Source organism: Pristiophorus japonicus, chromosome 16 (genome assembly GCF_044704955.1).
Source record: "Pristiophorus japonicus isolate sPriJap1 chromosome 16, sPriJap1.hap1, whole genome shotgun sequence".
Taxonomy (NCBI): domain Eukaryota; kingdom Metazoa; phylum Chordata; class Chondrichthyes; family Pristiophoridae; genus Pristiophorus; species Pristiophorus japonicus.
Genome location: NC_091992.1, coordinates 86,327,568 through 86,344,197, shown reverse-complemented (window position 1 = coordinate 86,344,197; position 16,630 = coordinate 86,327,568). Strand labels below are relative to the sequence as shown.

The 16,630-nt window shown below is 46.8% G+C and overlaps 1 long non-coding RNA gene across 1 annotated transcript; it reads right to left on the bottom strand.

Annotated features, from left to right (window-relative positions):
* Positions 1-14,168: 14,168 nt before the first annotated feature.
* On the bottom strand, positions 14,169-16,164 carry LOC139227091 (uncharacterized). Its single transcript, XR_011587376.1, has 3 exons — positions 16,045-16,164; positions 15,523-15,654; positions 14,169-14,364 (listed from the first exon to the last, which is right to left on the bottom strand). It is a non-coding gene; the product is annotated as an uncharacterized lncRNA (long non-coding RNA).
* Positions 16,165-16,630: the final 466 nt, after the last annotated feature.

Below are 16,630 nucleotides of genomic sequence, written 5' to 3'. Positions count from 1 at the left end.
AAATTGTGTCTGATAATGGGCCACAATTTTGTTCAGAAGAATTTGCATGAAACAATTTCTGAAGAAATGGTATGAAACATACCAAGGTTCCACCATACCACCCTGCTCCAAATGGTGCAGCAGAGTGCACAGTACAACTTGTAAAACTTGCCTTCATCAAGCAAATGTTGGATCCAAATCCAAAGAAATGGCATCTGTCGTTGGATCACAAACTAGCAAACTTTCTAATTATTTATCATAACACTCCTCATACAACTATTGGTAGAACACCAGCAGGGTTGTTTCTCAAATGACAACCATTGTTAAAGCCAAACTTGACAGAGTCAGTAGAAGAGAAACAATTAAGACAGAAAGAGAATCATGATAGAGGTAGATTAAGAGAGAGAAGTGTGAAATTAAATCAGACGGTTAGAGTGAAGAACCATCACCATAAATGGTTAAAGTGGTTACCAGGAAGAGTAGTACGGATGTGTGGTCCTCATACATTTTTGGTCAAGATGCTTGATCATGGAAAGGTTAGGCTTGTTCACATTGATCATATTTTAACTGCAGATGTGGAAAGAGTTGAAAGTTGGAATGATTCGATTATTTCTGATGAGTCAGATAGTCTTGTTACAAGTAGAGTACCAGTAGCAAATTCTACATCAGATGTATTAGAAACAAGTCCAAGAGAAAGTCAGAATTTAATTCTGAGTTCAAGTCAGGCAGACAAACAGTCTGAAGTTGTAGAGAGTCCAAATGTAGATCAAAGGTTGCCCTTGGAGAAAAACTCTCCTCAGGCTCAGCATAGAATGAGTGTACGCTTGACATCAAGTTTGGAAAGTTCTGTTCGAGAGCGAAGGTATCCTCTTCAAAACAGAAAACCAGTGGTTAAGTTTGATTTGTAATTAATGCAACAAATGTCTATATCTTTTGTTGTGTATAACCATGCACGTTAGGTATGATGGTGATTTTTATTATTATTTCTTCATTAAGAAGGGAGAAGCATAATATAGCTCCCCCTACTGGACTACTGCTCCACCGAGAGGATTACTGTGGTAATGCAACTGCCAATGTATATAATAAAAGCATCATGTGACAAGGTCACCTGACAAGTTCCTGGAAAGCCATCTTGTATGTGTGTGTTTGTGATGTCATAAAGAATATATCACAATGATGGAGGGAAGGTCATTGATGAAGCCACTCAAGATGGTTGGGCCAAGGAGACTGCCCTGAGGAACTCCTGCAGCGATGTCCTGGGGCTGAGATGATTGGCCTCCAACAATCACACAAGACTTTCTGTTACCGTTACCTTCTCCCAATTCCTGCTCCGTGCCCAACTTTAACATCCCCCTTACCTGCTCCACCACTCCCACCTCCTGCCTCACCCCACCACCTTCTAATGAAGGATTTGGGGGCATTTCACGACAGCAAAGGCCCTATACAGGTGCAAGTTGTTGTTTTTCATAGAAACATAGAAATTAGGTGCAGGATAGGCCATTCGGCCCTTCAAGCCTGCACCACCATTCAATAAGATCATGGCTGATCATTAAACCTCAGTAACCCTTTCCTGCTTTCTATCCATACCCCTTGATCCCTTTGGCCGTAAGGGCAATATCTAATTCCCTTTTGAATATATCTAACGAACTGGCCTCAACAATTTTCTGCGGAAGAGAATTCCACAGGTTAACAAATCTCTGATTGAAGATGTTTCTCCTCATCTTGGTCCTAAATGGCTTACCCCTTATCCTTAGGCTGTGACCCCTGGTTCTGGACTTTCCAAGCATCGGGAACATTCTTCCTGCCTCTAACCTGTCCAATCCCATCAGAATTTTGTATGTTTCTATGAGATCCCCTCTCATTCTCCTAAACTCCAGTGAATACAAGCCCAGTTGATCCAATCTCTCCTCATATGTCAGTCCTGCCATCCCGGGCATCAGTCTGGTGAACCTTCGCTGCACTCCCTCAATAGCAAGAATATTCTTCCTCAGATTAGGAGAACAAAACTGAACACAATATTCCAGGTGTGGCCTCACCAAGGCCCTGTACAACTGCAGTAAGACTTCCCTGCTCCTATACTCAAATCCTCTAACTATGAAGGCCAACATGCCATTTGCCTTCTTCACCGCCTGCTGTACCTGCTTGTCAACTTTCAATGACTGATGTACCATGACACCCAGGTCTCATTGCACCTCCCCTTTTCCTAATCTATCACCATTCAGATAATATTCTGCCTTCCTGTTTTTGCCACCAAAGTGGATAACCTCACATTTATCCACATTATACTGCATCTGCCATGCATTTGCCCACTCACCTAACCTGTCCAAGTCACCCTGCAGCCTTTTAGCATCCTCCTCACAGCTCACACCACCACCCAGCTTAGTGTCATCTGCAAACTTGGAGATATTACATTTAATTCCTTCATCTAAATCATTAATGTATATTGTAAATAACTGGGGTCCCAGCACTGAGCCCTGCGGCACCCCACTAATCACTGCCTGCCATTCTGAACAGGACCGATTTATTCCAACTCTCTGCTTCCTGTCTGCCAACCAGTTCTCTATCCATGTCAATACATTACCCCCAATAACATGTGCTTTAATTTTGCACACCAATCTCTTGTGTGGGACCTTGTCAAAAGCTTTTGAAAGTCCAAATACACCACATCCACTGGTTCTCCCTTGTCCACTCTACTAGTTACATCCTCAAAAAATTCTAGAAGTTTTGTCAAGCATGATTTCCATTTCATAAATCCATGCTGACTTGGACCGATCCTGTCTCTGCTTTCCAAATGCTCTGCTATTTCATCTTTAATAATTGATTCCAACATTTTCTCCACCACCGATGTTTTCTCTCTCCCTCCTTTTCTAAAAAGTGGTGTTACATTAGCTACCCTCCAGTCCATAGGAACTGATCCAGAGTCAATAGAATATTGGAAAATGATCACCAATGCATCCACTATTTCTAGGGCCACTTACTTAAGAACTCTGGGATGCAGCCTATCAGGCCTGGGGATTTATCGGCCTTCAATCCCATCAATTTTCCCAACACAATTTCCTGACTAATAAGGATTCCCTTCAGTTCCTCCTTGTCACTAGACTCTCGGACCCCTAGTATTTCCGAAAGGTTATTTGTGTCTTCCTTAGTGAAGACAGAACCAAAGTATTTGTTCAATTGGTCTGCCATTTCTTTGTTCCCCATTATAAATTCACCTGATTCTGATTGCACGGGATCTACGTTTGTCTTCGCTAACCTTTTTCTCTTCACATATCCATGCAGTCATTTCACATATTTCCTGCAGTACTGTACCTTATCAGTGATGGGTGTTTTATATTATTATGCAGTGTGCTGGTCATTTGCTCACTCTACAGGTCTGCATTAGTTCAATTCCCTGCAGAAGGCTTGACCCTAATCTGATGAATAAACAGTCGGAACATAGGAACTGGAATAGGCCATTAACCCCCTCGAGCCTCTTCCATCATTGCTGATCTGTATCTCAACTGAATTTACTCATCCTGATTCTGTAACCCTTAGTGCCCTTAGCTAACGAAAATCTATCAATCTCAGTAGTGACATTTTCAATTGACCCACCAGCCTGAACAGCTTTTTGAGGCGAGAGTATTCCAAATTCTTACTACTCTTTCGATGAAACAGTGCTTCTTGACATCATCCCTGAATGGCCTGGTTCTAATTGTAAGGTTATACCTTCTTGTTCTGGACTTGCCCTCCCACTCCCGACCACTCAGAGGAAATAGCTACTCTCTATCTACCCAATCAAGATGGAAACAAGTGGGCACAAAAAGGCACAAATTTACTGCCTTAAGAGGCTAGTTCCTATGGACAGGAAGTGAAGTCTTGTCAGTGTCATTGTGCTGTTGGTATGATGACAGCACCAGCATGCCAAAAATACACGTTCAACACACTGTTTGTGTTCTCAGTAATCTCTACAGTGGCTCCTTTAATGAGACCCAGGATTCAGTAGCTTTATCAGCAAAAAGAAAATCTGTTTACAGTATGAATACTGCAAGAGGTTATTCCCGGAGGTTATCATTTCTGTCACTGCACTCTACAAATACAGTCCTAAAAGGCACTTCCAGAATTAAATCTTCAAGGAAACTCCTATGAGTGGATATATCCTCTCTGCTTCCACCTTGTCGAGCCCCCTCATTATCTTATATGTTTCAATAAGATCACCTCTCATTCTTCTGAACTCTAATGTGTATAGGCCCAACCTACTCAACCTATCTTCATAAGTCAACCCCCTCATCTCTGGAATCAACCTAGAGACCCTTCTCTGAACAGTCTCCAATGCAAATATATCCTTCCTTAAATACAGAGACCAAAACTGTCCTCAGTACTCTAGGTGTGGCCTCACCAATACCCTGTACATTTGTAACATGACTTCTCTGCTTTTATACTCTATCCCACTTGCAATAAAGACCAACATTCCACTTGCCTTCCTGATTACTTGCTGTACCTGCATGCTAACTCTTTGTGTTTCATGCACAAGGATCCCCAGGTCCCTCTGTACTGCAGCACTTTGCAATTTTCTCCATTTAACTTATAATTTGCTTTTCTATTTTTCCTACCAAAGTGGATAACCTTAAATTTTCCCACATCATGTGCCATCTGACAAATTTTTGCCGACTCACTTAGCGCGTGTAAGGGCCCGAAATTGATGGCCTTACTGCCCACTGCTGCCCACTGCATCCGACTGCCGCTGACATTCCTCTTGAAGTTGCGCCCAGTGCCACTTTCCATTTGGTGTGGAGCGGGCGGGAGGGGAGAACCGCCAGGAACGACCCGCTGACATCAGCGGATGGCCGAGTTGCACAACTGACCTCTCGCTCGCCAAGATGCCATATTTATGCGGGTGGGAGTCAGCGCCAGAACGGGGAAGGACCGCTGGCTGGAGGCTGTTCTATCCCTGACGGTAAGTATGAAGAGCTGTAAACATTTTTTACATTTTTTCTTTACAGCGATTTACCTGGATGGTGTGCCCTGAAGGTGTTCCGATGGGGTTTTTTTGGACAAATTTCTTTTTTGGGTCTTCGACTCTCCCTGGACCCGACTCCATCCTTGGCGGCAAGTGCCTTTGCAGCAGAGATTGGGAGTTCCCACCGGCTGCCGCTCAGATTGACGTTGTAAGTCCCTCTTTTGCCACCCGCTGCACTATCAAGGCACTTTATGATGAAAACCCCGCCCAAAATACCGTCAGGTACCTTGGTGGCCATCGGCGGACCTTTGCGCGGCATCTAGGTGGGTGGGGACCTTCACCAATTTCGGCCCCTATATCCCTTTGCAGATTTTTTGTGTCCTCCTCACAATTTGCTTTCCCACTTATCTTTGTATCATCAGAAAACTTGGCTACATTGCACTTGGTCCCATCATCCAAGTGATTAATATAGATTGTAAATAGTTGAGGACCCAGCACCAATCCCTGCGGCACCCCACTAGTCATTGTTAGCCAACTGCAAAATGACCCATTTATCCCGACTCTCTGTTTTCTGTTAGTTAGACAATCCTCTATCCTTGCTAATATATTACCCCCAACTCCGTGAACTTTTATCTTGCACAGTAACCTTTTATGTGGCACATTGTCGAATGTCTTCTGGAAATCCAAATACATCACATCCACTGGCTCCCCCTCATCCACCCTGCTCGTTACATCCTCAAAGAACTCCAGCAAATTTGTCAAACATGATTTCCCTTTCATAAAACCATGCTGACTCTGCTTGATTGAATTATGCTTTTCCAGATGACCCGCTACTGCTTCCTTAATAATGGACTCCAGCATTTTCCCAACGACAGATGTTAGGCTAACTGGTCTATATTTTCCTGCTTTTTGTCTGCCTCCTCTTTTAAATAGGGGCATTACATTTGCGGTTTTCCAATCCGCTGGAACCGCCCCAGAATCCAGGGAATTTTGGTAGATTACAACCAATGCATCTACTATCTCTGCAGCCCTTCTTTTAAGACCTTAGGTTGTAAGCCATCAGGTCCGGGGGACTTGTCCGCCTTTCGTCCCAGGCTGGGTTTTTTCAAACTCGGAATTAATAATTCATCTACTTCAAGTTTTATTGATTTGTGCATTATCTGATTTAAATGCCCAGTCATGTCTGTGGTGTTCATGAATCTTTTCACTGCTAGCCTCTATTTTGGATTACTTGTAATTCCATACAGATATATTGCTGACACTTGCAATTTCCAAGATAGAGGAATGCATACTCACCATCATCAGTCTTCCCAAACTTTAACTGGGGGAAATTGTGGCTAATCCAAGATTCTTAAATTGAGAATCTAATAGCATCCATCTCAGGCAGGCCTATACATAATACACAGCAGACCTGTCCTGTGACTAAAAATTTCACTTTAAAATCTTTCTTACTTACAAGAGGTAATGGAGAGGTCTATTGAGGAGGTGGGGCAGTAGAGCCAAGTGTTGTCAGCGTATATGTGGAAGCCGACCCCTTGTCTGTGGATGATGGTAACAAGGGGCAGCTTGTAGATGAGGAAGAAAAAGAAAAGAAAGACTTGCATTTTTTATAATGCCTTTCCGAACCACCGATATCCCAATGTGCTTTACAGCCAATGAGGAGATGGCCACGGTTACACCTCCCGAAGTGGTAGGGCAGGGGTGGAAAGAGACGTCATTGGTAGAGATGCTCTGGCTATGATTGGTTAGCTAAGAGTGGAGTGAAGCAAGGGCAGTGTCACCGACCTGTAGAATGGAAAGGAAGTGTTGGAGGAAGATCATTTCAAAGACTGCAGAAAGGTTAATAAGGGTGAAGAAGGACACTGAGTCATGTTCACAGTCAGGAAGAATGTCATTTGTGATTTGTGCTTTTTTTGCTGTTGTGGGCAGGGCAAAAATCTTATTGCAGGAATTCAAAAAGGGAATTTCGAGACAGATGTAGAAACATAAGAACAGAAGAACATAAGAATTAGGAACAGGAGTAGGCCATCTAGCCCCTCGAGCCTGCTCCGCCATTCAAAAAGATCATGGCTGATCTGGCCATGGACTCAACTCCACTTACCCGCCCGCTCCCCATAACCCTTAATTCCCTTATTGGTTAAAAATCTATCTATCTGTGATTTGAATACATTCAATGAGCTAGCCTCAACTGCTTCCTTGGGCAGAGAATTCCACAGATTCACAACCCTCTGGGAGAAGAAATTTCTTCTCAACTCGGTTTTAAATTGGCTCCCCTGTATTTTGAGGCTGTGCCCCCGAGTTCTACTCTCCCCGACCAGTGGAAACAACCTCTCTGCCTCTATCTTGTCTAACCCTTTCATTATTTTAAATGTTTCTATAAGATCACCCCTCATCCTTCTGAACTCCAATGAGTAAAGACCCAGTCTACTCAATCTATCATCATAAAGTAACCCCCTCATCTCCGGAATCAGCCTAGTGAATCGTCTCTGTACCCGCTCCAAAGCTAGTATATCCTTCCTTAAGTAAGGTGACCAAAACTGCACGCAGTACTCCAGGTGCGGCCTCACCAATACCCTGTACAGTTGCAGCAGGACCTCCCTGCTTTTGTACTCCATCCCTCTTGCAATGAAGGCCAACATTCCATTCGCCTTCCTGATTACCTGCTGCACCTGCAAACTAACTTTTTTTTGGGATTCATGCACAAGGAGAGGGCGTCAACAACAGGGCCCGTGAATATTACGGGGCTCTGTTCTCTCCGGATCCGTCCAGCGAGGAAGCGCGTAGAGTTTTGTGGGAGGACCTGCCGAAGGTCAGCCCGGAGGGCGCCGAAAATCTGGAAGCTCCGCTAAGCCTGGCGGAGCTAACCGGTGCCCTCGCCCGGCTCTCGAGGGGAAAATCCCCGGGGCTGGACGGGCTGACCGTGGAGTTCCACAGGGCATTCTGGGACGTCCTGGGGAGCGACTACGCGCGGGTCCTGGGGGAAAGTCTGGCGACCGGGGAGATGCCCCTCTCTTGGCGCAGGGCAGTCATCGTCCTGCTGCCTAAGAAGGGCGATCTCCGCCTCCTTAAAAACTGGCGCCCGGTCTCCCTCCTCAGCACGGACTACAAAATCTTCGCCAGGGCGATGTCTGCTCGCCTTGGTGCCGTGCTGGACCACATGATCCACCCCGACCAGTCCTACACGGTCCCGGGCCGGACAATCCACGATAACATCCATCTGGTCCGGGACCTCATCCATTGTTCCCAGGAGGCTGGTCTGTCGGTCGCCTTCCTATCCCTCGACCAAGAGAAGGCGTTCGACAGGGTGGATCACGACTATCTGCTCGGAACTCTGCGCGCTTTCGGGTTCGGGACGCATTTCGTCGCCCGGATCCGACTTTTGTATGCCGCCGCGGAGTGTCTGATTAAGGTTAACGGGTCCTTGACGGCGCCCCTTCGCTTTAGGAGAGGGGTGCGCCAGGGATGCCCCATGTCCGGCCAGTTATACGCCGTTTGCGTGGAGCCTTTCCTGCGCCTCTTGCGGACGAGGTTGACGGGACTGGCTCTGCAAGGGCCGGGCGTGGAGGTCGTCCTCTCGGCTTACGCCGATGACGTGCTCCTCGCGGTAGAGGATCCCGCTGACCTGCGGAGGATGCGTGAGTGCCAGGAGATTTACTCGGCCGCGTCCTCCGCCAGGATCAACTGGGAGAAATGTTCCGGACTCCTGGTGGGTCAGTGGCGGGTGGACTCCCTGCCGGAGGAGCTCAGGCCTTTTGCCTGGAGCACGACCCATCTCCTCTATCTGGGAGTCTACCTTAGCCCCGACGAGGGAGCCTGGCCGGCGAACTGGCAGGAGCTGGAGGCCAAGGTCGCCGCTCGCCTAGGGCGCTGGACAGGACTGCTCCGAGTGCTGTCCTACAGGGGTCGAGCGCTAGTCATAAACCAGCTGGTGGCCGCAATGCTGTGGTACCGGCTGGTCACTTTGACCCCTCCCCCTGCGTTTGTCGCCAAGATACAGAAGAAGCTGGTGGACTTCTTCTGGAACAACAGGAAGCACTGGGTCTCTGCTGCGGTCTTGAGTCTCCCGCTTGAGGAGGGCGGTCAGTCGTTGGTGTGCGTCAGCGCCAAGCTCGCGACTTTCCGTCTTCAGACCCTGCAGAGATACCTTTACATCGAGCCCCCTCCTAGGTGGTGTGCTCTGGCGAGGTATTTCTTCCGCCAGCAGCGCGACCTCAATTATGACACGCAGCTCCTGTTTGTGAACTTGGGGGGTGCCAGGACCGCCCTCCGGGAGCTGCCTGTCTTTTACAGGGAACTCATCAGGGTCTGGAACAAAGTCTCCACCAAGCGCAGCTCTCCGCCGGCTGGAGTGGCGGCTGTCCTGCAGGAACCGCTGCTCGGGAATCCGTACCTCCACGGCCGAGGTTTTATGTGGCGGTCGGAAGAGAGGGCTGTGGCTGGTGAGGTGACCAGGGTCAGGGACCTGCTCGATGGCGGAGGAGCGGGCTGGATGGTGCCAGACACGCTGGCGCGGCGCCTAAATTCTGCCAACGTCCGCCACACGGCCGATGCCATCGAGTCGCTAAAAACAGCTCTGGGCCCTGACTCCGTTAGGTGCATCGAGGAGGCTCAAGCACATGGGGAGATCCCGTCCGAACTGACCCCCGTCCGGACGGAATTCCTCATCGGCGCCAAACCCCGGAACCTCCCTCGGGGGCCGGCGCCTCACAACTTGAGCCGCCTCGGGGAAATCCCCTCCGTGCCTTTCAGTTCGGCGCGGAGGGGTTTCCTGTACGGGCTGCTCCTGCACACCCTCAACTTTGCCATCCTCGCCGGCCGTCCGGACACGCCATGGCGTACCATCTTGCCGTCCGGAGGAGGCGGGGGTCCCCGATGGAGGGCACTCTACGCAGGGGTCCTCCCACTATTCATCGGGGACTTGGCCTGGAGGGTGGTGCACGGAGCAGTGCCGTGCAACAAATTTTTAAGCCGGTTCACGGACTCCCAGGCCGCCTGCAATTTCTGCGGTCTGGAGGAGTCCGTGTTCCATGTTTTTATTGAGTGCACAAGGTTGCAGCCCCTGTTCCATTATTTGAAGGGGCTGCTCCTGAAATTCTGGCTGCACTTCAGTCCCACTCTCCTGATCTTTGGGCACCCTGTGCGGAGGGGAGCGGGTAGGTCCGAGGGCCTCCTCGTAGAACTGCTCCTGGGCACGGCCAAGGGTGCCATCAGCCGGTCCAGGCAGCGGGCGGTCGAGGGGGTCGTTCAACCTGACTGCCTGCCTCTCTTCCGCTCTTACATCCGGTCCAGGGTGTCCTTGGAGATGGAGCACGCGGTGTCCACCGGTACGCTCGCGGCCTTCCGCGAGAGGTGGGCACCGGAGGGACTGGAGTGCATCATCACGCCCGGCAACCAAATTTTAATTTTATTTTACGTTTTTTAAGTTTAATTTGTTTTAATTGCCGGTGATTTTAGTGTCCCCCTTCCCTTTTATAGGGGGCACTGGGGAAAATTGTGTTTTAGTGCCCAAAAAAAAAAACCAAAAAAAGAAAAACACAAAAAAAAAAAGGGGGGGAAAAAAAGGGCCTTGTAAATGTCTGGAGTGTCACCCAGGTCGGGTGGCACCGTTTAATGTTTTTATGTTTTGCAGGTGAACTCCAAAAAGAGTTTCATGCACAAGGACCCCCAGGTCCCTCTGCACCGCAGCATGTTGTAATTTCTCCCCATTCAAATAATATTCCCTTTTACTGTTTTTTTTTCCAAGGTGGATGACCTCACATTTTCCGACATTGTATTTCATCTGCCAAACCTTAGCCCATTCGCTTAATCTATCTAAATCTCTTTGCAGCCTCTCTGTGTCCTCGACACAACCCGCTTTCCCACTAATCTTTGTGTCATCTGCAAATTTTGTTACACTACACTCTGTCCCCTTTTCCAGGTCATCTATGTATATTGTAAACAGTTGTGGTCCCAGCACCGATCCCTGTGGCACACCACTAACCACAGATTTCCAACCCGAAAAGGACCCATTTATCCCGACTCTCTGCTTTCTGTTAGCCAGCCAATTCTTGATCCATGCTAATATATTTCCTCTGACTCCGCATACCTTTATCTTCTGCAGTAACTTTTTGTTTGGCACCTTATCGAATGCTCTTTGGAAACCTAAATACACCACATCCATCGGTACACCTCTATCCACCATGCTCGTTATATCCTCAAAGAATTCCAGTAAATTAGTTAAACATGATTTCCCCTTCATGAATCCATGTTGCGTCTGCTTGATTGCCCTGTTCCTATCTAGATGTCCCGCTATTTCTTCCTTAATGATAGCTTCAAGCATTTCCCCCACTACAGATGTTAAACTAACCAGCCTATAGTTACCTGCCTTTTGTCTGCCCCCTTTTTTAAACAGAGGCGTTACATTAGCTGCTTTCCAATCTGCTGGTACCTCCCCAGAGTCCAGAGAATTTTGGCAGATTATAACGAATGCATCTGCTATAACTTCCGCCATCTCTTTTAATACCCTGGGATGCATTTCATCAGGACCAGGGGACTTTTCTACCTTGAATCCCATTAGCCTGTCCAGCACTACCTCCCTAGTGATAGTGATTGTCTCAAGGTCCTCCCTTCCCACATTCCCGTGACCAGCAATTTTTGGCATGGTTTGTGTCTTCCACTGTGAAGACCGAAGCAAAATAATTGTTTAAGGTCTCAGCCATTTCCACATTTCCCATTATTAAATCCCCCTTCTCATCTTCTAAGGGACCAACATTTACTTTAGTCACTCTCTTCCGTTTTATAAAACAGTAAAAGCTTTCACTATCTGTTTTTATGTTTTGCGCAAGTTTACTTTCGTAATCTACCTTTCCTTTCTTTATTGCTTTCTTAGTCATTCTTTGCCGTCGTTTAAAATTTTCACAATCTTCTAGTTTCCCACTAACCTTGGCCATCTTATATGCATTGGTTTTTAATTTGATACTCTCCTTTATTTCCTTGGTTATCCACGGCTGGTTAGCCCTTCTCTTACCACCCTTCTTTTTCACTGGAATATATTTTTGTTGAGCACTATGAAAGAGCTCCTTAAAAGTACTCCACTGTTCCTCAATTGTGCCACCGTTTAGTCTGTGTTCCCAGTCTACTTTAGCTAACTCTGCCCTCATCCCACTGTGGTCCCCTTTGTTTAAGCAGAGTACGCTCGTTTGAGACACTACTTCCTCAGCCTCAATCTGTATTACAAATTTAACCATTCTGTGATCACTCATTCCGACAGGATCTTTTACAATGAGATTGTTTATTATTCCTGTCTCATTACACAGGACCAGATCTAAGATAGCTTGCTCCCTTGTAGGTTCTGTAACATACTAAGAAACAATCCCGTATGCATTCTATGAAATCCTCCTCAAGGCTACCCCATACGATTTGATTTGACCAATCGATGTGTAAGTTAAAATCCCCCATGATTACTGCCGTTCCTGTATCACATGCCTCCATTATTCCCTTGATTGTTGTCCGTCCCACCATGAAGTTATTATTTGGGGACCTATAAACTACGCCCACCAGTGACTTTTTCCCCTTACTATCTCTAATCTCCACCCACAATGATTCAACATTTTGTTCATTATAGCCAATATCACCTCTCACAACTGCCCTGATATCATCCTTTATTGACAGAGCTACCCCACCTCCTTTTCCTTCTTGTCTATCCTTCCAAATTGTCAGATACCCCTGTATGTTTAATTCCCAGTCTTGGCCACCTTGCAACCACGTTTCTGTAATGACCACCAAATCATACCCATTTGTAATGATTTGTGCCATCAACTCATTTACTTTACTTCGAATGCTGCGTGCGTTCAGGTAGAGTGTTTTAATACTCGTTTTTAAACCATGATTTTTAGTTTTGACCCCTCCTGCAGCCCCTTTATATTCATACATATTGTCCCTTCCTATCACCTTGTGGTTTACACTTACCCCAGTGCTACTCTGCTCTGTTGCCTCCTGCCTTTTGCATTCTTTCTTGGTGTCCTGTTCATCTGCGCTATCACCCACTCTAACTAGCTCAGAGCCCTCTCCTGGGTTCCGAATACTCCTCGCATTGAGGCACCAAGCTTTCAGACTTGCCTTTTTATTACACTTTGACCCTTTAGAATTTTGCTGTACATTGGCCCTTTTTGTTTTTTGCCTTGGGTTTCTCTGCCCTCAACTTTTACTCATCTCCTTTCTGTCTTTTGCTTCTGTCTCCATTTTGTTTCCCTCTGTCTCCCTGCATTGGTTCCCATCCCGCTGCCATATTAGTTTAACTCCTCCCCAACAGCACTAACAAACACTCCCCCTAGGACATTGGTTCCAGTCCTGCCCAGGTGCAGACCGTCCGGTTTGTACTGGTCCCACCTCCCCCAGAACCGGTTCCAATGCCCCAGGAATTTGAATCCCTCCCTGCTGCACCACTGCTCAAGCCACGTATTCATCTGCGCTATACTGCGATTTCTACTCTGACTAGCACGTGGCAGTGGTAGCAATCCCGAGATTACTACTTTTGAGGTCCTACTTTTTAATTTAGCTCCTAGCTCGTTAAATTCATCTCGTAGGACTTCATCTCTTTTTTTACCTATATCGTTGGTACCAATGTGCACCACGACAACTGGCTGTTCTCCCTCCCTTTTTAGAATGTCCTGCACCCGCTCCGAGACATCCTTGACACTTGCACCAGGAAGGCAACATACCATCCTGGAGTCTTGGTTGCGGCTGCAGAAACGCCTATCTATTCCCCTTACAATTGAATCCCCTATCAGTATCGCTCTCCCACTCTTTTTCCTGCCCTCCTGTGCCACAGAGCCAGCCATGGTGCCATGAACTTGGCTGCTGCTGCCCCCCCCTGATGAGACATCCCCTTCAACATTACTCAAAGCAGTGTATCTGTTTTGCAGGGGGATGACCGCAAGGGACCCCTGCATTACCTTCCTTGCACTGCTCTTCCTGCTGGTCTTCCATTCCCTATCTGGCTGTGGACCCTTCACCTGCGGTAAGACCAACTCGCTGCACGTGCTACTTACGTCATTCTCAGCATCGTGGATGCTCCAGAGTGAATCCACCCTCAGCTCCAAATCCGCAATGCGGTCCGTCAGGAGCTGGAAACGGATACACTTCCCGCACACGTAGTCGTCAGAGACACCGGAAGTGTCCCTGAGTTCCCACATGGTACAGGAGGAGCATATCACGTGACCGAACTCTCCTGCCATGACTTAACCCTTAGATACACTTAATTTGGTGACAACACTGTTAACAGGTTACTTACTGATATAAAAAAGAAAAAGAAAAGCTACTCACCAATCACCAGCCAATCACTTACCCCTTTGGCTGTGACGTCACCTTTTGATTTCTTTCTACTTCTTTTTTGCTTTTTCTCCCAGCTGGAGCTGCACAAGCTGGGCCTTTATAGGCCTCACCACGCACCTCGAACTCCCGCCTCCGATCTGCCAAAAGCAACAGCATGTTCAAGGACTTTGGAGAGGAAAGGGGAGCGGCGGTTGGAGTTGGGGTCGTAGTTTGCAAGGACAGAGGGCTTGAGGTTGTTTTTTTTGAAGCAGAGGTGGGGGGTGGGGGGGTTGCTGAGTAATGACACCAGTTTTGAAAGGGATGGGGACAGTGCCTGAGGAGAGGGGAACCATTTACAATAGCAGCTAGAGCGGAGCAAGGAAGGGAAGTTAGGTGGTCTGCACTTTAGTGAGAATAGGGTCAAGGGAGCAGAAGGTGTGTCTCTCAGATGAGGTGAGCTTAGAGAGGGTATGGGGAATATGGAAGAGAAGGGGGCTCAGGGTTGCGGTCTGGGGGCTTGGTGGGTAAAGGGAAGGGGAAGTGCACCAGAGGCAGCTTCTCTAGCACAGATTGAAGTAGATCTATCAACATTAAACCCACTTAAGGTTAAAATCTAAATTTGCGTCTCAGGATTAATAACCAACACAGCTCTGTTGCAGTTGTTTCCTTTTGTTGGAAATACGCCACAGGGTCGGAACTGGAATACATGTTTGAAATCTGTATGAATCAGGCAAATGGAGGCTGGATCTTTGCTGTAGATATGCCTCTGGGCTTGGTTGCAAATCAATGTGAAAGTATTAGTATAACTGAGAAGTTGGACTGATGATCTGACTTTCAAGCACACTAAAGCCTGAGATGTGGGACTACCTCCAACAGGTAATCAGTCGCACAGCTGGTGTTCACACCAGATGCAGGTGGACTCCACTCCATTTTAAATTTGCCGAGGTAGTGCACTGGATTTTCTGGCAACTTAATGGAAGTATTGTTCAACGCAGTTAATGTCAGGAGAAGGTGAACACTCGCACCTGTTCTGTCAACATTACAAATGAACTGCCTGGGGGGCAGGTATAAGCATCGCTAAACTCTGCGATGTGCAGCCGGTGGTAGAATGCAGATACGCCAGCTGTACTGTACACGCCACAGACAGCACTCTGAGACTCTGAGACCAGCAGCTTCTGCCGTGCAGCCAGCTCTCCATAATATTGTTTTTAGGTTAATACTCGACCAGCTTAAACAAAAACCTTCCACATATCAAGGCAGCAAAAATGAATATTCGCTGTGCTTTGAGTGTTGAATATAATGGATGTAATTTTCACCTTCACCGCCTTCTGGCCGAGTCGAAATCATTGTGAAGACAATCAGGCAGGTTCAACAATGGGTAGGCAATCAGCCCCTGGGTGATGAAGTTGAAGGTGACATCTAATGTCTCATTATTTCTCAATGGACACCTGCACAAGGACAACAAAGTACATATTGGTTGGGGATGATCTGTACATTTTAATACCTCTTGTATTAACTGTATCTAATTGTAACATTAGAAATTGAATGTCTTTGTTTCCAGTTCTACACACTCACATGTTTCTGGCCACAAGCCATATGTATCTGCAATAAAGTTAACGGTTTGAGCATACCACATATTCCTGCATAACCACAGTCACTGCATTCCAAAAGTAACTGAATGTGCAAAGTGCTTTGAAATGTTTTCACACTGCCAAAAATGCAAGTATTTCATTCTCTTTCCACAGATGATTGGATTTATCTGACATTGCTCACTGGGATTGCATTAGGATCACAGAGGTTTTCAAAGTAATTATCAGACAATAGCAAATTTTACTCACTATAAGCACAACAGCCCTGCTCCCCAAGTCTGCTGAATGCTGACGGTTGAATTCCTTTGCAGTTGCCATTCCCCCATTTATTTATGGTTCTGGCATTTAGGCAGTGGATTTCTCAAACGCTCAAGGTTCGTCTGCTGTAACAGAAGAAAAATCTATGGAAAATATTGAACAAAGCAGCATGAATATCCTTGATTCTTGTCGATTTTAAAGAAAGAACAAGTACAAAATTAATATCCACAAGATCAATGTAGATGAAGAGGGCCGTCCAACCTACTTCAGCTCAGATAGAACTGCAGATCCCTCTTCACAACATTCACCATGTTCTTTAAACAATTCCAGAGTTGTTGCCTTGACCTCTTTACCAAAGCGTCCCTTCAATGTATTGAAAAACTTGCTAATAAGAGTCCTCAAGCTTGGACCTCTAACCCATTGATCCCATGGATCAATTTGTAGTGGTGTTCCAGAGCTAACTTTTCCATATTGTTCACGTCCTTGCAAACCTCTATAAACTCCTTTTAATCACCTCCTTTCAAAGCTCAAATTTTTATCCTTGAACTCTTTCATTATAATGCAGACCTCTGAACCC